The sequence below is a fragment of the Megascapheus bottae genome, unplaced genomic scaffold, assembly GCF_031878675.1.
Source record: "Megascapheus bottae isolate mThoBot1 unplaced genomic scaffold, mThoBot2.hap1 HAP1_SCAFFOLD_323, whole genome shotgun sequence".
Classification (NCBI taxonomy): Eukaryota; Metazoa; Chordata; class Mammalia; order Rodentia; family Geomyidae; genus Megascapheus; species Megascapheus bottae.
This window is the reverse complement of record NW_028327445.1, coordinates 37,913-53,948: the sequence shown is the minus strand read 5'-3', so window position 1 is coordinate 53,948 and position 16,036 is coordinate 37,913. Positions and strand designations below refer to the sequence as shown.

At 45.4% G+C, this 16,036-nt stretch overlaps 1 protein-coding gene across 1 annotated transcript in view; it reads left to right on the top strand.

Moving 5' to 3' along the window:
• The first annotated feature begins 474 nt into the window (after window positions 1-474).
• Window positions 475-16,036, top strand: part of Atf7ip (activating transcription factor 7 interacting protein) — a 37,724-nt gene continuing 22,162 nt past the window's right edge. Inside the window, exon 1 of the mRNA XM_090327568.1 lies at window positions 475-521. The gene's annotated coding sequence lies outside the window, so the exon portion shown is untranslated. The remainder of the gene's footprint in view (window positions 522-16,036) is intronic.

Genomic DNA, 16,036 nt, shown 5'->3' with positions numbered 1-16,036 from the left:
AAAATAAAAAGGAAGAGAGAGAAAGGAAGGACAAAAGGCCTTGAGCGGGGCTTGACTTCTTTTTTTCTGGACTAAAATGGAGGCTTTTTTTTTCAGGCAAATTCCCTGATGTTTGCGCTGTGTGATTTGGCTCTATCTCTGTTGTTGGTAATATGTGGCATGGATTTCTAGTGGCTTGGGATCTGGATGTGCTCATAGCCTGCATTGCAAGTCCGGACTCCAAGGCATTTTGTTGCAAAGCTGGCTGCCTCCTGCTCTTTCTATCCTGAGCAGCTGCCTTGTGTGTTGCAGTACATGCATTAGCTGTCCTCTATCTCTGTTGGGTTTCCTGCTGGCTGAGTGAGGGGAGGGGCTGGGATAAATGACTGAGTTTGCACTGCCTGTTCTGGAGTGCACCTTGCAGCCATCTTAATTACACTTCTGTGCAGCTGGTCCAAAATGGCTGCTAGCTAGCCTAACCTTGGAACTGCTCAGGCAGCAGGCGTGCCAGGGAGGACCGAGTCACAGGCACGGGGACTGAGGTAAGAGCACCACCTGCACTTCTTTAGGAAGTGAACTTGGGATAAGAGGTGGGAACGCTTGCTAGAACCAGGACGCCAGAATGACACAACAAGGGTGGCGAGGTCAAAGGTTACATTCCTGCGACTTCTCACCATCTTAGATCTCTCCTTGGCAGTGTACTGTGTCCTGTCCCTGATTATCCTAATACTCACATGGAGTTGGGTATTTTAGTTTGATAATTACTTATAGAAACTGGAACAGTATATTAGCTGAATAGATTTTTTAAAAAATAGAATAACCTATAAACATTGTTCTACAAAGATTATGATTTTCCTGCCTTTTTTGGTGGGGCATTGTTTGGAAGCTAAGAATGATGGTGATTTTCTACAGAAATCAAGGTTACAGAGATTTTTGGAAATACTACTGTGTGCGTGTGTGTGTGTGTGTGTGTGTGTGTGTGCATGCATCCATGCAGTACCAGCTCCAGTTCCTCTCCTTGTATTGTTTCTTCATTGTATCCAAGTTTTTTACATTTTTAATACTGTCTTCTTCAGATTAATTTTTGCTTAAATAGGCTTTCAAGTAAATATTTAGAAGCAAGTTCGTATCTAGTCCTGACATACCTTTTTATTTCTAAAGCATCCCAATGCCAATAGAGCTGGAGCAAATACTTAGTTGTTTTAGTTAAGTAATATTAATTATGTATACTTAAATATCAGCAGTGCTAGTGGTTTTGTACATTTATTTGCATAATTTTAAAAATGTTTCATAGCATTATTAGGTCGTAGAATAATTTATTGAGATGCTGCAATTTCGTTAGCCAGGAAGGTGAGAGAGTGAACTCCTTTCCCACGTGACATCTCAGCTAGCAGAACATTTATCCTTTACGCAACTGCGGTACTTGCTAAGTCATCTTCTAAATGGTGCAATAAATGCATTCTTCTAGCCTTATCAGTAGAGCATTAGCAATGTATTCCCAGTTAATTTAGCCTACAACAGTAAGTTCTAAGCTTCTGACGAGAACTGCTTTAAAAATAGCTTCTTAGATATTCTTTTTTCATGGAGTACCCCAACATGTAAAAGGGTATGTGTGACAAGTTTATTGTGTGTTTATGTTGCAAGTTGATAACATTGACTTGCCATAAATATTTAATTAAATGAGACAGTTAGCTGTTATGGTGAACGTAACTTTGAAATGAGATTACATAGGACAATTAAAGCCTTACGAATGCCCAGATCCAGTTCACTTATTAGTAAAATGATAGCCTCTAAAGCTCTGTGGCATCCAGCCTGGAAATTATTCTTGACTGTATCTTTATCTTTTGATTTTCATGTGAGTACAGTAGAAGATTTCATACACAAAACTGCCTTTCTATATATACATACAGATTACTTTTTTCTAATAAAGTATTTTTCTTAACTTAGTGTATTATGGCTTCTCATAATAACTTGGGCATTAATTCATATAAGTCATCTAGTTTTATGACTTGGCCCCTCAGAGAGAAAAAGAAAAAAGTCAATTTAGTGTCTGTGGGATTCTGTGCATTGGTTCTTCCAGTAAGGTCATAGGTCAGGCCCTGGAGTAGGAATGACAGTCTATTAAATGGGTTGTACCCTTACTCACTCATTGTCTTACCTGCTCTGCCTCTGTCTTTGTGGCTCCATGGAGGGAGGAGAGGGGAAGAGATTCTAGTCTAAAAAAAAATCATAAATGTAATCACAGACACGCGCGCGCATGCACACACACACACACACACATTTGAACACTTTATGTTAGCTTTAAGAGGATCGTGGGAAATTTAGCAACCCACTTTTCTGCTCTCAGTCTGCTGACAGTAGAATTGACCTCCACACTTGAGTGTCGCTGGGACATGGGGAACACGAAAACTTACAGTTATTTAGGAATATATTTATAGTTCTTCATTGCCTGTTGCATTTTTGCAACCGTAAGCATAAATGAGACTTTGTTTTTAATGAACAATGTTTTTACTGTGGGGTTAGAGGCAGCTTTCCAGTTTTCCATGCTGAATTCCAGGTTAGTCTACTGTGTCACTGGGTGAGCGGGATATGGGAGGATGTGTAGTTTTGTCAACATGGTGAAAAGGGGAAGAAGCCCAGCACTGATTCTTGTTTCCTCACCTGTGAAGTGCAAGAGCCGAGCGGTCTCAGAAGGTTGCCCACAAGTCTCACCTGAAAGCTTCACTTCCTTGCTCCTCAAATGCCATATACTTGGTCAAGTTTGAGTAGATTGCAGTGTCTTGAGAAAGGACGGGAAGTTTATAACGCAGGCTCAGAAGCAAGCAGTAATATAGCTGTGTAATAATACTCTGTGTTCATGCTTCTGCTTCCTATGTGACCCATCCTTCGCAGAAGTATTTAGAAAGTACAGAATGTTGTCCTTACAGAATGAGAGGTTTGGGGACAAGTTTCAGGGTTGGTTTATTTTTGTTTTGTCAGTCCTGGAGCTTGAACTCAGGGCCTGGGCACTGTCCTTGGGCTTTCTCAAGGCTAGCGCTAATGCCACTTGAGCCACAGCACCACTTCCAGCTTTTTCTGGGGATGTGGTACTGAGGAATTGAATCCAGGGCTTTGTGCCTGCTAGGGGAGCACTCTACCACTAGGCCATTCTCCCAGCCCATGTTTCACTTTTAATTCCCAGTCTTCTAAATATGCTGTAAAGAGATGACCTGGATTCGGTCAGCAGTCATGTCTTTCTCCATCAGTGCCTAGTGGCAGCCTGCCCTCCTGCTTGTTTATTCTTTATCCACCCTCGTATTTCTCTAATTAACAATTTAAACCCATCAGATGGTTGGTGTGTGACACCTTGAAGCATCCCTTTCGGAGCTTGAAGACGAAGGAGCTGTTAGAAGGTGGGGCCTAAAGGAAGGTAATTGGGTCACCAGGTGCCATATCTAGAAGGTTCTGAGTTAGTTCCCACAGATGGGAGCCAATCCTGAGGCAGCCTGGTACCTCCCCCGGGTGTCTTCCCCACGTGCTCTCATCTCTCACACGCGTGATGCGTCCGCCTTGGTGTGATGGTAAAGACAACAGAAGTAGGCCTGAGGACATTGGGAGGGGGCTGTCCCGGGCACCTTGAGTGTATGCAGGTGTCATAACACAGGGGAATGACAACAAGCACAGAGCTGCCGCCTTGACTGGCAGCGGGGCCTCTTCTGGTATCCAGCCTGCTGGCATTCGGTCCCCTTCACTGGGCCGCGTTATGTGTCTGCCCCTACAGCTGTCCCTTTGACTCCCTGTGCTACTTATTTAGAGGACTCGGAGCCCTGAAGGAAGTGACTCCAAATCAGATCCGCCTACTGGATCTGGAGGAGAGACTAGCATGTGAACTTACAGAAGACATGACTTGGTTGACCACCTTCCGCTTTGTCCTGATTCCTCCTCTGCTGCCCCCCAAGGCCTAGCTCAGTCCAGCCTCAAGCTGTCCCTGTCTTCCTCAGCCTTTCCCAGGCCACGAAGCGGGGGAGGACACCCCTGTGTGTCCCGTCCTCGAATGCCGTGGAGCTGATGGACGGAGACAGCGCCGTCAGCGGAACGCCACGGTGGACTGAAAACGAGACACAAATGCCTGTTCTTAGAAACCTGCCGAAGGCCCGCAGGTCTTGTGGTGGCTCGAGAGTCCCCGAGTCAATAGCGCTGTTGAAGACACGGCTGCTTCCCCCGATGTTCTCACTGGTGATACTGGAGGAGAGAAAATTAAATGGTGCTGCCAGAAGCAGTGTGTGCTGAGCGTTTTGTAAAGTGGATTGAAAACGTTTCCCCTCTTAGGGCGTTGCCTAAGAGTTTTCTTAATCAGATAAGAACCCATTATTACTTCTGCTGAAAATACTGGGCTCTGTGGTTGTGATATCAGCCCCCGGGGTGCACGGAATGTGCCCGTTTGTGACCTTGCTTTACCTTGTTGTGAACCCGCACTTGCAGCGGGCCAGCTTGTGCCTGACCCTGTGATGCAGGTAGTGCCACCTGACACGGTGTCCACACGGTGTTCAGCGCAGGTGTAGAACTTGCAGAGGCGAAAGCCTCGCTGTGTTCAGCTTGCTCGCGTTGTTTTGTGCGGGTGAGGTGTATGTAGCAGGGTGTGTCTGTGTCCCTTCTGAGGGACACCAGCTTCCACCTGGAGAAGTCCTGACTGTGGACTTGGCTGAACTGGCACCCACGGCGGAAGGCAGAGAGGCCAGAGAGGTTCCGTTCCTATACAAGTAGGAAAAGAAAGCCAGGAAATAGCTAGACAGCGAACAGTGGGAAGGGATGCGGTGCCTCAACGCTTAAGGTCTTTTTTTCCAACTTTGTGTGGTAAGAGCCTTCTCCCCTCCCCAGTCCTGGGAAGCCCATCTGGTGGTGTTTGTCCCTGACACAAGTGGAGAGCCCTGTCATCACCTCGGCCTTGACCCGGGGCCCACACAGGATTATCAGGTGTCACAGGGCTTCTGTTTGGTATTGATAATCCCTGACTCCATTATTCCTCTCATACTTGGAGCCTCCGTATCTTTATTATGTAATATGGCTGGCTAGCTGAAGAAGAATTTTGTTTTTTTGGTCTTTCCTTGTTTGGAACTGGGGATCGAACCCAGGGTGTTGCCCTTGCCAGCTAAAAATAAGCTTAAAACACAAAGACCCTAGTTTAGATTAACCCTTTATTGGCATGTAAAAATACTTCTTAGTAACCCTTCCAATGGATGTGGTACTGGCTGTCCGATTTTTACTTGAGGGTGAAATGAAACCAAGCGGCACTCCTAAAATAAAAGTGGGAAGCGTGAGGTGCAGAGTTGCGCATTATTTATAGATGTGTGTGGATAACGGCCCAGTTCTTTGCGGGTCAGGTCTGCCCAGTAAAACCAATGCTGCACGGGTAATGGAGTTTTCTCGAGAGTGTGCGGGCCTGGCCTGGCCTGGCCACGCCACTGTGGGTCTTCCTGCAGAGCACGTGTTTCAGAGCATTCATTCAGCAAGTGTGTGCCATCATCGTTTGTGGTCCCAGCCTGCTCTTCCTGTCTGCTTCTAGGAGCACATCCGTGGTATTCCATGTGTCACTCAATTGGAAACTTCGATTGGCACGAGGAGCGTTTTGACGATAGTTAAACCTAGAAGACACTGTGGTTTGTTTAGGTGCTTCTATTAGAATGCCACCCTAAGATGAAGGCCTTTTTTTTTTGGAAACATGTCCTTGGGGATTCAGATTTTCCATGTGGCGGGGATGGCATTTCAGTTATGTAAGAATGATTACAAGTTGGCTTCTCCCTCCCCTCCCCCAACCTGGATTTGAATGCTATTAGCAAATAGCTAGTCGATTCTAGAACCAGTCCCTGCCTGTCGGGAACAAGCAGAGGGTTTACTCAGCACTTCTTCTTGGTTTGGTCTTGAAGTGAGGGCGGCCTTATGTAAATCGCCCTGACTGGCGCCAGCTAGCTGTGACTGCAGTCTGCCTGTGCCCAGGCAGCCAGTAAAACCTGTCGTGGATTGTCGGTGTGGAGCGTGCAAGAATCCAGCCTCTGGAGTGGCTGGCAGAGCAGAGTTGGTGCATTAGAATAACAGTGGTGAGACTTCACAATGGACAGTGGACCGGTGGACCTCTGGGAAGCCGTTAGCCTTTGCAGATGGACGCCTATTGATGGGCCTGGGCAGATGTGGGAGGGACTTACTGCCTACAGTGGCTGCATCCCAGGAGTTGACAGACAGCATGGGAGGCTGGGCAGGGATTCTGATTCTAGGCATTTTCACTTGAAGCAGTCCTTGTGAAGATGTACTTGATGTGTCCTGCGCGCCTCATTGGCATAGACTGAGTGACGTGCTGGGCTTCTGTGGCTCATGCGATGTTTGCTGCACAAACTACACAACAGATGTGAAACATCGCAAGGAAGGGAAGGGGTAGCCAGCCTACTGTATTCCTGGCTTGTTCTTTTTCATGAATATGAATCAGACAAGAAATGTAGACTCCAGGAGGCATTAGCGCTCAAGGTTTTAACAAATGAACTAAGTTGCAGTGGCTTGCTGAAGAGGAAGTTCATTTCCCAGTGTCCACAGGTAAGGAGGAGACTCCGCCCCCACGCCACCCCCCGCCCCCCCAGGTCTGACAGCTTTATCTCAGCCTTAGGAAGGTTGCCTGGTTGGTTGGTTTGTACTCCTAGCAACTATGGTATTGCTAGATGAATAATGTCAATATTGAGATTTGGGGGTGCCATATTTGAATTTGGTCTTTGAAAAAAAAAAGTCCTTTTTCTATGTTCAAAATGTCCTCCCCTTTAAGTGGAAATGAAGGGAGTTTCATAGGTGAATGTTACTTGTGTATGTAATATGCTCATATGACATGTAAATCAATTTCAGATAGCTTTTTATTATAGTCTGCTACTGTATTTTCAGTTACACTGACACCAACTGGTGCATGCAAAGATGGTGTTTGTAGCCTCACTTAGCTCTGAAATTCTCGTGGGAATTTGCTACCTTGACTTACCATTACAAATCAGACTCAGATCCTGTTAGATAGTATCTGTATAGAAACAGAACATCGTTCCACCCATATTCATAGTCAGTAGTACATACTAGATAATACATATATAGCATGGTTCCACCCATACCCATATTTAAATTTATCGCAAAATTCCAATGACTCTTAACTAGCAATCCCATTGGATCTGATATTTAATTTCTTAAGTTTCCTGAGGGTGCCTAGCCTTTTGTTATTCTTTTTTTTGTCTGGGGCTATTGTCTACAGAAAAAAATCCTATTGAAATAAAAATAGCTATGTAATGTAGAGATGGGAAAGCACGTGTTAGAAAGAAATGCAAGTGTGTGTGCTTTCCATTAGGGTTACCAGAGGATGCTTGTCCTGGTAGAATCATTTGGGGGACCAGGCATAAGATGAAGTGGGAAGAGGTGGGGTTGGTTAGCTTAGCTTGCAAGGTAGGAGAGAGGAGGCGTGGGCGGCGCTCGCTCCTCGGTGCCTCCCTCTTCAGTGTGGGAAACAATGGGCTCCCTCTCCCCCTCCCCCAGCCAGTCCCCTGGCTCCTGACCCCTTACCCATCTCTGCATGGCTGTGGGCTGACAGCTAACTTGTTGCCAGGGGCCGTGTCACCCGTACTTTTAATATGTAGTGTGTCTGTGTGTGCACACACACACATGTACAGGTGCACGTGCTTTTAACATGTCGTATATGTGTGTGCATATGTAGTTTAAAATGTCATGTGGTTCTGTGTACACAACATGTGTGCACACGTTTAATATGAAGCATGTCTCGCTGAGTGTACACACGTCTAGGTGCATGTGTTTTGCTGTGTCATGTATCTGTGTGTACACACGTTGTATGAGTACTTTTAATGTGGCGTGTCTGTGTACATATGCATGCCTACGTGTGATGTGGTTTTAGTGAAGTTCACCGTAGAGTAGCTGAGCTTATGTTTTGGTGTGTCTTTTTGTCTCTGCAAACAGTTTCCCAGTGATGAACAAAAAGATGGAAGTAAGAAAGACATGGCTTTTGACTAATTCTGAAATGGGAGGGGGAAGGACAGGGACTCTCCTGAACTAGTATACTGCCTGGCAAAAGGCTGGGCTGGCAAGACAGTTGAGACAGACTGATTTTTACATCTAGCAAAAGAAGGGAGCTGTCACATGAAGAGAGTGAGACTCGGGGCTCACAGCAAGACTTAGGATGCAGGAATGTGCAGTATAGGCAAGCCCAGCTCCATGCTGCGGGGATGGGATGGATCTAGCAAGCAGCGTGGAGCCCTGAAAGCCTTGCGCTCATGGGTAAGCAGCTCTGCCCTTGCTCTGTGCACAGAAGTCGACTGTTAGAGAACTAGTCGGGATCGCCTCCCATGTCGTCAGGCAGATCCTTCTTGGGGGATGCGGGATGAGTCAACACGTTTGGAGACCAAATGGCTTTTGTCTTGCTCTTCCCCTCTGCTTTTGTCTCTGTGTAGAGCCTGGTTCTAGGCTAAGTGTCCTGCGGGTCTCCCAGCCAGCTCTCATGCAGCTATGGTTCCAGAACATTCTTTAGCATAGTCATGCTCTCATTGAGCGGTACAGGTTGATGTTCACACAAACCTAGTACTCAAGACATACCCCTCGGTCCTTGTAACTTTGCAGTACTATTTTTGGCAGCCATGTTGCGCTGTTGAAGTTTTGGGGCTTATGTAAGTTACAATCTATATTTCATATGTTTTGATGGATAAATTTTAATATGCTTGAATCTTTGAATCTAGTAGATTTCTTTGCATTTGTCCCCTTAGATTTTAGATTCTTCCTGAATTTCTGAGACCTGGGTGGGTGGCTTTGTGTGTGATGTGAAGTGATGTTATTTAAGGAATATTGTTGCATGCCATTTCTAGTAGTTCATGCTTTGTTAACAATGGAGCGTGCTTTTTTTTTTTTGCTGCATTGCTTTTCTCTTAGAATCCTTTTATACTATGTGGCCTGTAAGCTTCACATATGTGTTCTAACCCATATTCTTTATTGATATTCATGTTCAGCATATCATTTTTTCCTTCCAAATTTTCTGTTCTTCTGTGCTGCTTTGTTATAAGGTGGTATGTGTTTCATTTATAGTGCCTCAAGGAAGTTTTTTGATCTTTTTTATCAGCTTGAAACTAGATTTTTTTTTCCTCATTGATTTTTTTCCTTATTTCCTTTTTCTACAACTCTGATTCTGCTAGCTCTCACATTGTAATATTCTGAGATTTTATTTTATTTTTAGAATATTTTAAAGATGATGAATCCTCAATTATTTTAGACTGCCTATAGGTTAACTCCTTCCTTCCTTCCTTCCTTGACATTGCTGATTCTCATACCTGATTTTTCTCATAGAGGTTTTTGCTATTTTGTACCTGCAATATCGTTTCCTGTGACATTTTTATAAAGAGCCTTTTCCTCAGCCCTTGATTGGAAGTAGTCTCTCTGTTCTTACAGATTGCTTGTTTGGCTGGCTTTAGAGCTCTTTTCCCGAAACGTGAACTCTTGTTTCCTGTAGCATTCAGTATTGCTAATGACAAGCCTGATGTCATTTAAAAGTCTAAAGTCATTAATATGTCCTTACATTAGCTTTCTGAAGTCTTACCCTACAATATATATGTATAGTAATCAAGAGATTTAATTTTGGTTTAATTTTTTCTTTTGGTAGTCAATGGGCCTCAGTTACTGGAAAATGTGTACATTTTTCAACCCTGAGATTTTTTTTTTTTTTCCAGTGCTGAATCTTGAGCTCAGGGCCTGACCACTGTCCTTGGCCTTTCTCAAGGCTAGCGCGCTACCACTTGGGCCACAGCACCACTTCCAGCTTTTCTATGTACGTGGTACTGAGGAATCAACCCTGGTCTTCATGCATGCTAGGCAAGCTCTCTACCACTAGGCGAAGCTCCCGGCAGCCCTGAGATGTTTTTAAATTGTGGATGTGTGTGTTTGCTTCCTATGCCCCCTCCTTCAAAACTGTTTTTGAGTGACAATTGGTACTTTTATCAGTGTTTCACTTCTCTTAGTGGGTAAACATTCAGTGCTTTTTGACTTCCGTTGAGAAATGACAGCTGCCTTTTGTAGGCCCTTTGGGCTTTAGTAAATTTCCTCATTGGATGCTTGCTTATTCTTTCTTAGATATCTTAAGCTAAGGACCAGGACAGTGTAGGCTCTAACATGATCTCCTCTTGGAGGAGTCACTCCTGGCCTGCCTACCGCCAGGCCTTGGCCTGCGTGGTCTAGGCTCGCCAGAGGCGTGGAGAGGGAGGAGCCTCGAGGAGAAGACAGGGTAATGCGCTCTTAACCATCTTCCCCGCTCCTGCTGCTCCTCCCACCACCTTGCTCCCACCCTTCTCCTGTTCCACCCCTTCCTCTCCCCTTCCCTTCCTCCCCCTTCTTCCCTTCCTCCCCCTTCTTCCCTTCCTCTCCCCTTCTCTTCCTCTCCCCTTCCCTTCCTCTCCCCTTCTTCCTTCCCTCCTCCTCTTCCCTTTCTCTTTTCTTGCCTTCCCCTCCCCCTCCCCCACCCACACAATTCTGGAGGCTCTAGGTTCAGTTAAGTATTTCTGTGTGGCAGAAAGCCAGATTTCCAATAGGCCCGAGCCGAGCATGCGGCTGTTGCTTAGCAACTACTTGTGAATTCTTGTGGCTATAACTAAATTATAAATAGGATTATGAGCAGAAGTGCATTGAAATTGAGATTGGAAGGAAAGGCATACTTTTTTCCCCTCTCCCTCATTTGAATTTGAATTTTTTGATATGCAGTGTTCAGAAATCTGGCTGAAAAGTGTTGGGAGTGTTTCCTTACCACGAAGACAAGATTCATAGAAGTTTTATCTGTAATTATACATTTGAAAGACTGGGAGTAAGTGCTCTATAATGAAGAAATTCATGCAAAATTTAATGGTGTCCATGTGTAGAAAAACCCCAGTGCTCGTGCGTCTCTTGTGTATATGCATAAAAAAAAATCTATGCACACTAACTTTCCAACAGACATTATGTTGTCCATGGTTATGGTGCATTACTAGTAAATCAGTGTGCATCAGCACACTAGCAAATCAGTTGCTCATTTAATTTCACCCAGCCTTGAATTGACCGCTTATTATGTAAAACTAGCTTGCACTACTTTGTGGTTTGAAGGTGTTAGTTTCTAGGCTTGACTTGTCACTGAGGTAATTCCTTGTATACTAATTTAAGATTCAAGCATTTAGATTTTCCTAAGTAGTACCAAGTATATGAATCCATTTTCTCATTTTAGATATCATTGTCCAAATAAAACATTTTAAACCGAATTTTTCTTTTCATCAAAATGCATTCATAGAAGGTTTGATAAGAAATCTAGACTTGCTTGGCTTTTGTTGTGAGGCTTTGTAGGGAAGGGGAAAAGAAGATGGGGGAAAAAAAAAGTGTGTAGACATTTACCTTACCAAATAATAGCACTTGTTATATGACTTGATTCTCACTGGCCTTTTAGTTCAGCAGCCATAATTGAAGTTCTTCGGGCCTGGGCGCTGTCCCTGAGCTCTTCAGCTCAAGCCGACCGCCCTACCCCTTGAGCCATAGCACCACTTCTAGTTTTCTAGTGGTTAATCGGAGATCAGAGTCTTCACGCTCTTTAGTGCCAGGGCTGGCTTTGAACCGCGATTCTCAGATCTCAGCCTCCTGAGTAGCTAGGATGGCAGGTGTGAGCCACCATGTCCAGCGTAATTGACGTTCTCTTCCTTACCTTTGCCTGTGTTCTCCTAGGCCGAGCGTTACCAGTCCCTAATACTCATCATCCTTCCTTTCCTTCCGTGGTGGAGCCTTGAACCCATGTTCTCATCATGCTTGGTTGGTGGGCTAGCCATTGACTTTACATCCAGAATGATGAACTATGGAAAACAGAAGGAGAAATTTCGAGCTCTGTCACTTTTTTTTTTATTGTAATTAGTAAAAGGGTTACATGATATTTGCCAGATAGAAGGTGCATTAGTTCACATACATTGATACCCTTTCACATGTCTTGGTACCCGTTAGAGCTCTGTCACTTTTAATGTTACTGCTCTTTGCCTAATAAAAAGGTCAGAACGAGAAATGTTGTTTAATGTTTAATTATGGCTTGACCTCTGCAATAAAGCAAGTGATTTTCGTCAGTAGAAGTTATTTTAGCTTGACTGGGGAAATAGTTATCGAGGGCCTGCTGTGTATAAAAGGCTACTGAATGTGTAATACATGAATGAGAGTGAGGTGCTGGTTTATGAGTCAGGTGACTAGGAAGCCGAGGGCAGGAGGATCGAGGTTAGAGGTGGGTCTGGGCAGAAAAGTTGCAAAAGGGAGACTGGAGGTGTGTGTAGTTCAGGGATCTGAACCCCAGGCTCTGAGTTCAAACCCCAGGACTGGAAGAAAAGAGGTAAATTCCTCTATTGTCTAGAGGTCTGCTTTGATAATGGTGTTCAACTGGTGTGGTTTTAAAACATGTCAGGTTTTTGCTTAGTTATCATCAGCTAGTTGGAGAAAAAAGCGTTAGGAAAATGCCATTATTCACATCCTGGGGTTTTGAAAAGGAACTGAATTAAGTACAACTATGACTCAGGTGCTTCATTATTCTCTTGAAGGAAAAAAGCAACCCTTGGTTGTACACACACACACACACACACACACACACACACGTAGAACATTATGAGATGCTACTTAGAAGTGGCCCGTTCGTTCAGCGTTTACTATTTGTTTTTCTTCGGTGAGCACTTAGTAAGAGGCCACGTTAATATTTGAGGTGATAAAAGTAAGTCGAGGCACGTGTTTTCCCCGGAGAACAAAGTGTTTTAGCTGGTAGTTCTGCCTGTGTGTTCACACCTGATCTGGAGGTCACACGGCTCATCATTTCTATTTTTAGGCTGTTGCCGGGCAGATTTGGGGCTTCTCCTCTCACCGGTGCCCAGCCTGGGCTCCTGATTGGCTACATGTCCCTGTTGCCATTAGCCAACCACGGTGACTATGCAAATTGTATTTCAGTTTCTGTTTCTGTGAGAGAACTGATAAGATGGCTGCAAGGGGCTCCCTTTGGGGTATGTTTATTATTTTAAAGATGATTTTCCTCAGGGTGTATAATAAACCATTGTAGGTATCTTTTGAAAGAGGTATTTTAATTTTAAACTGGGAAATCACACTAAGCAAGGTTTATATTGCTGACAAGCGTCTCTCAGTGTTAGATTTCATTAATTCAAATGGTGCTAGGCATCACCTCTGTTAAGCAAGGCCTGGGTGGGCATATGATATCTTATTATTATAGTATATTAATGATATTGCTATTTTCCTGTGAAAGCATGCCAGCATGTTAGCTTAGATGTCTATTAAAATGTCCTAGATTATTGCCTTTGCTTTCTAAAAGAATAATTTTTGCACTGGGGCTGGTTTTCTGTGCCTCTTTCCAGTGCAGCTTCCTTTAGCCAGCATTTACTGTAGCCTACATGCTGATGAGATCAGGATGCTTCTTGTTTGTTCTTTTGTGAAATGAATGCCCTCCTCAGCTCATCATGACGTCAGCGCATGTAAGATGTTTTCTGACGTGACATCTTTGATACCCAAAGTACATCAGTCCTGTGCTCCATACATGATGAGGTGAGCTGAAGTATCGCATTAAAACCAGTGCTTTTATAGTTGTGATTTCTGAAAGGATGCCTCCCAGGGCTGTCCCAGCAGTGCCTGGATGCTTACTGCGGACAAGGAAAGCCTGGCTGAAGTGTGGCCAGGCCATATGCAGTGCCACTAGCTAATCTACCTCATGTAAAGACCCATTTCTCGGCTCTTGGATTGCTAGTCTGTACTGGGATGTTTCTGTCTGGCGGAAGACTTCCTGGTGCTTTTAGTGAACGATAGGTAACGTCTAGTCGCGGTGAGAGGATACAGGGAATGGTGGGGAGGTCGGCTTGTCCGGCTCGTCCAGCTCAGTGCTTACTCTGTTCTTCCTTGTTGGGGTTTTCAGGCATCTTTCTTTCCTAAGGTAGGAGCACACTGGGTTGTGCCCCACAGAGGACCCCGAGTGGCTGGTGGCTTGTCTGAAGTGAATGCCTGCACGGGCGTGTGGGTGCCGCCTCTCCCATGAGTGCAGTCACAGTAGGGTCCCCGGCCTAGAATGGGAGCCTAAGGGTTAACGTCAGGGCTCACCCTCAAGTTTTCTTTTTGTTCTGCTTCTCCTGTTGAGGGACTGACCCAGGAAAAGAGGCTTGGCTAAGAACAAATGGAGAATGTGCAAAGCTGTGCTATTTCTGAAACGCCACCCATGTATCTTGGCATTTACCTTCTCAAAGCTTGCAGTCCGGAGGTTTTTCCTGTGCCCTTTACTGGCTGTTCCTGGCCTTTCCCAACCCCCTGGCCCTGGAACCCTTCAGGGTGCAACCCTGAGTGAACCACGAAAGGGTCTTTCAGGCTTTCCCTGTTCCTCTGTGTTGGAGCAAGCTGCAGCCTTTTCCTGGCTGAGTGATATTCCACTGCTCGGGTATACCACTTGCCGCTGTGAACACTTACTGATGGGCAGGTTTTTGCATGACTCCACGCCGTTTGGGGTATATTCCTAGGGAATTGAGTTGGTGAGTCAAATGGCAACTCCACGTTTCACATGGTGAGGATTCTCTTTCCCCCTCTCCCTACTTCCTCTCTCTCCTCCCCTTCTTTCCTTCCTGTGGATGTTCTTATCTTTTCAGGTGACTCCAGTTGGCTGTATTCTGAAGGCTTATTTCTCTCCCATTCATCTAAATACTGATCTTTTTGCCAGCATTGCCATATTGTTTGGATTGCTATAGCTTTGTAGTCCGTTTTGAAAATAGGCAGTGTGAGTCCTCTACATTTACTTCTTTGCTTTTTCCTCTCAAATTGTTCTGGTTATTATCGGTTTCTGCTGCTAGGATTTTTAGGGTCCGCTTGTCAGGGTCTTCAAAGAAGACAGCTGAGGTTTTGATAGTGAGTTGTTTGGAATCTCCAGCTCGGTCTGAAGAGAATTGACAGCATTCACATTTTTTTTTCCCTTTTCCCTTGTGGTTCTGGGGATTAAGCCCAGGACCTCCAGTATGTGCTTTAAGTATTCACTCAAGGAAAACGTGACAAATATATTTAGTGACAGTATTTCTTCACTGCCTGAGGAAATGAGCGGGTGGCCTTGTTAAGGGCTTGTTAAGGGAATGACTGTGTGGCAGCTTACATGCATGTGAGGCTGTGGACTTGGGTAAGGTCAGCGCCTGCGCAGGCCCGGCAGGTGCCTGGCTGGTTTGTGAGGTGGTGTGATTTGATGAGTCTCTTGTCCGTCCCTCCAGCTGGCCTGGGTGTATGAGTGCTGCATCGCAGACGAGGACTGCCTCCCCTGCCTTATCACTGTACCCCCAAATGGTGACTAATTTGCCTTAGCAGAAGAGAATCTTCCAGAAGGGATTTCTGAGGGAGGTGCACCCAGCAACAGGCTGTAGTAGGCCTGCTGGCGACACTGGGTTTCATGGAACCAGAATCTCAAGAGCACAGCTGCTCCCGCCTGCTTCAGAAGTTGTTAGTGAAGCAAACAGTTTCCTTGTGAATGACTTAAAACATTTTTGGTTGAAGCTTCTCTGTTCCACGTCTCCATACTCAAGCTAGTACCAGGATGCAGATGACAAGCAGAGGGACTATTCGTAGAAGTGGAAAGGAAAGAGACTTCTCCATCTTAAACAAAGAGATTGCGGGGCACCAGTGGCTCTCACTGGTCATTCTAGCCGCTCTGCAGGCAGAGATCTCAGGACCCTGGTTCAAAACCAGACTAGATAGGACAGGTCAATGAACCACCAGAAAACCAGTAGTGGAACTGTGATTCAAGTGGTAGAGCACCAGCCTTGAGCACAAAGAGGGTCAGGGACAGCGCCCAGGCCCCGAGTTCAGGCCCCCCCCACAACCCACCAAGGAGTGCTCATAATGGAGATGACAGGATCTCCAGGGAGGGAGAGCACTGTGGCCAGCAGAAGCATGGAGAACCTCTGCAGCACCAGCCAAGACCGGACTCCAGACAGCCAGGCGTGCTCTAGACACACCCGCCACCAGAGCATCCCAGGACAACGGGGGGCGTGGTGGGGTTGTGGGAGTCGGC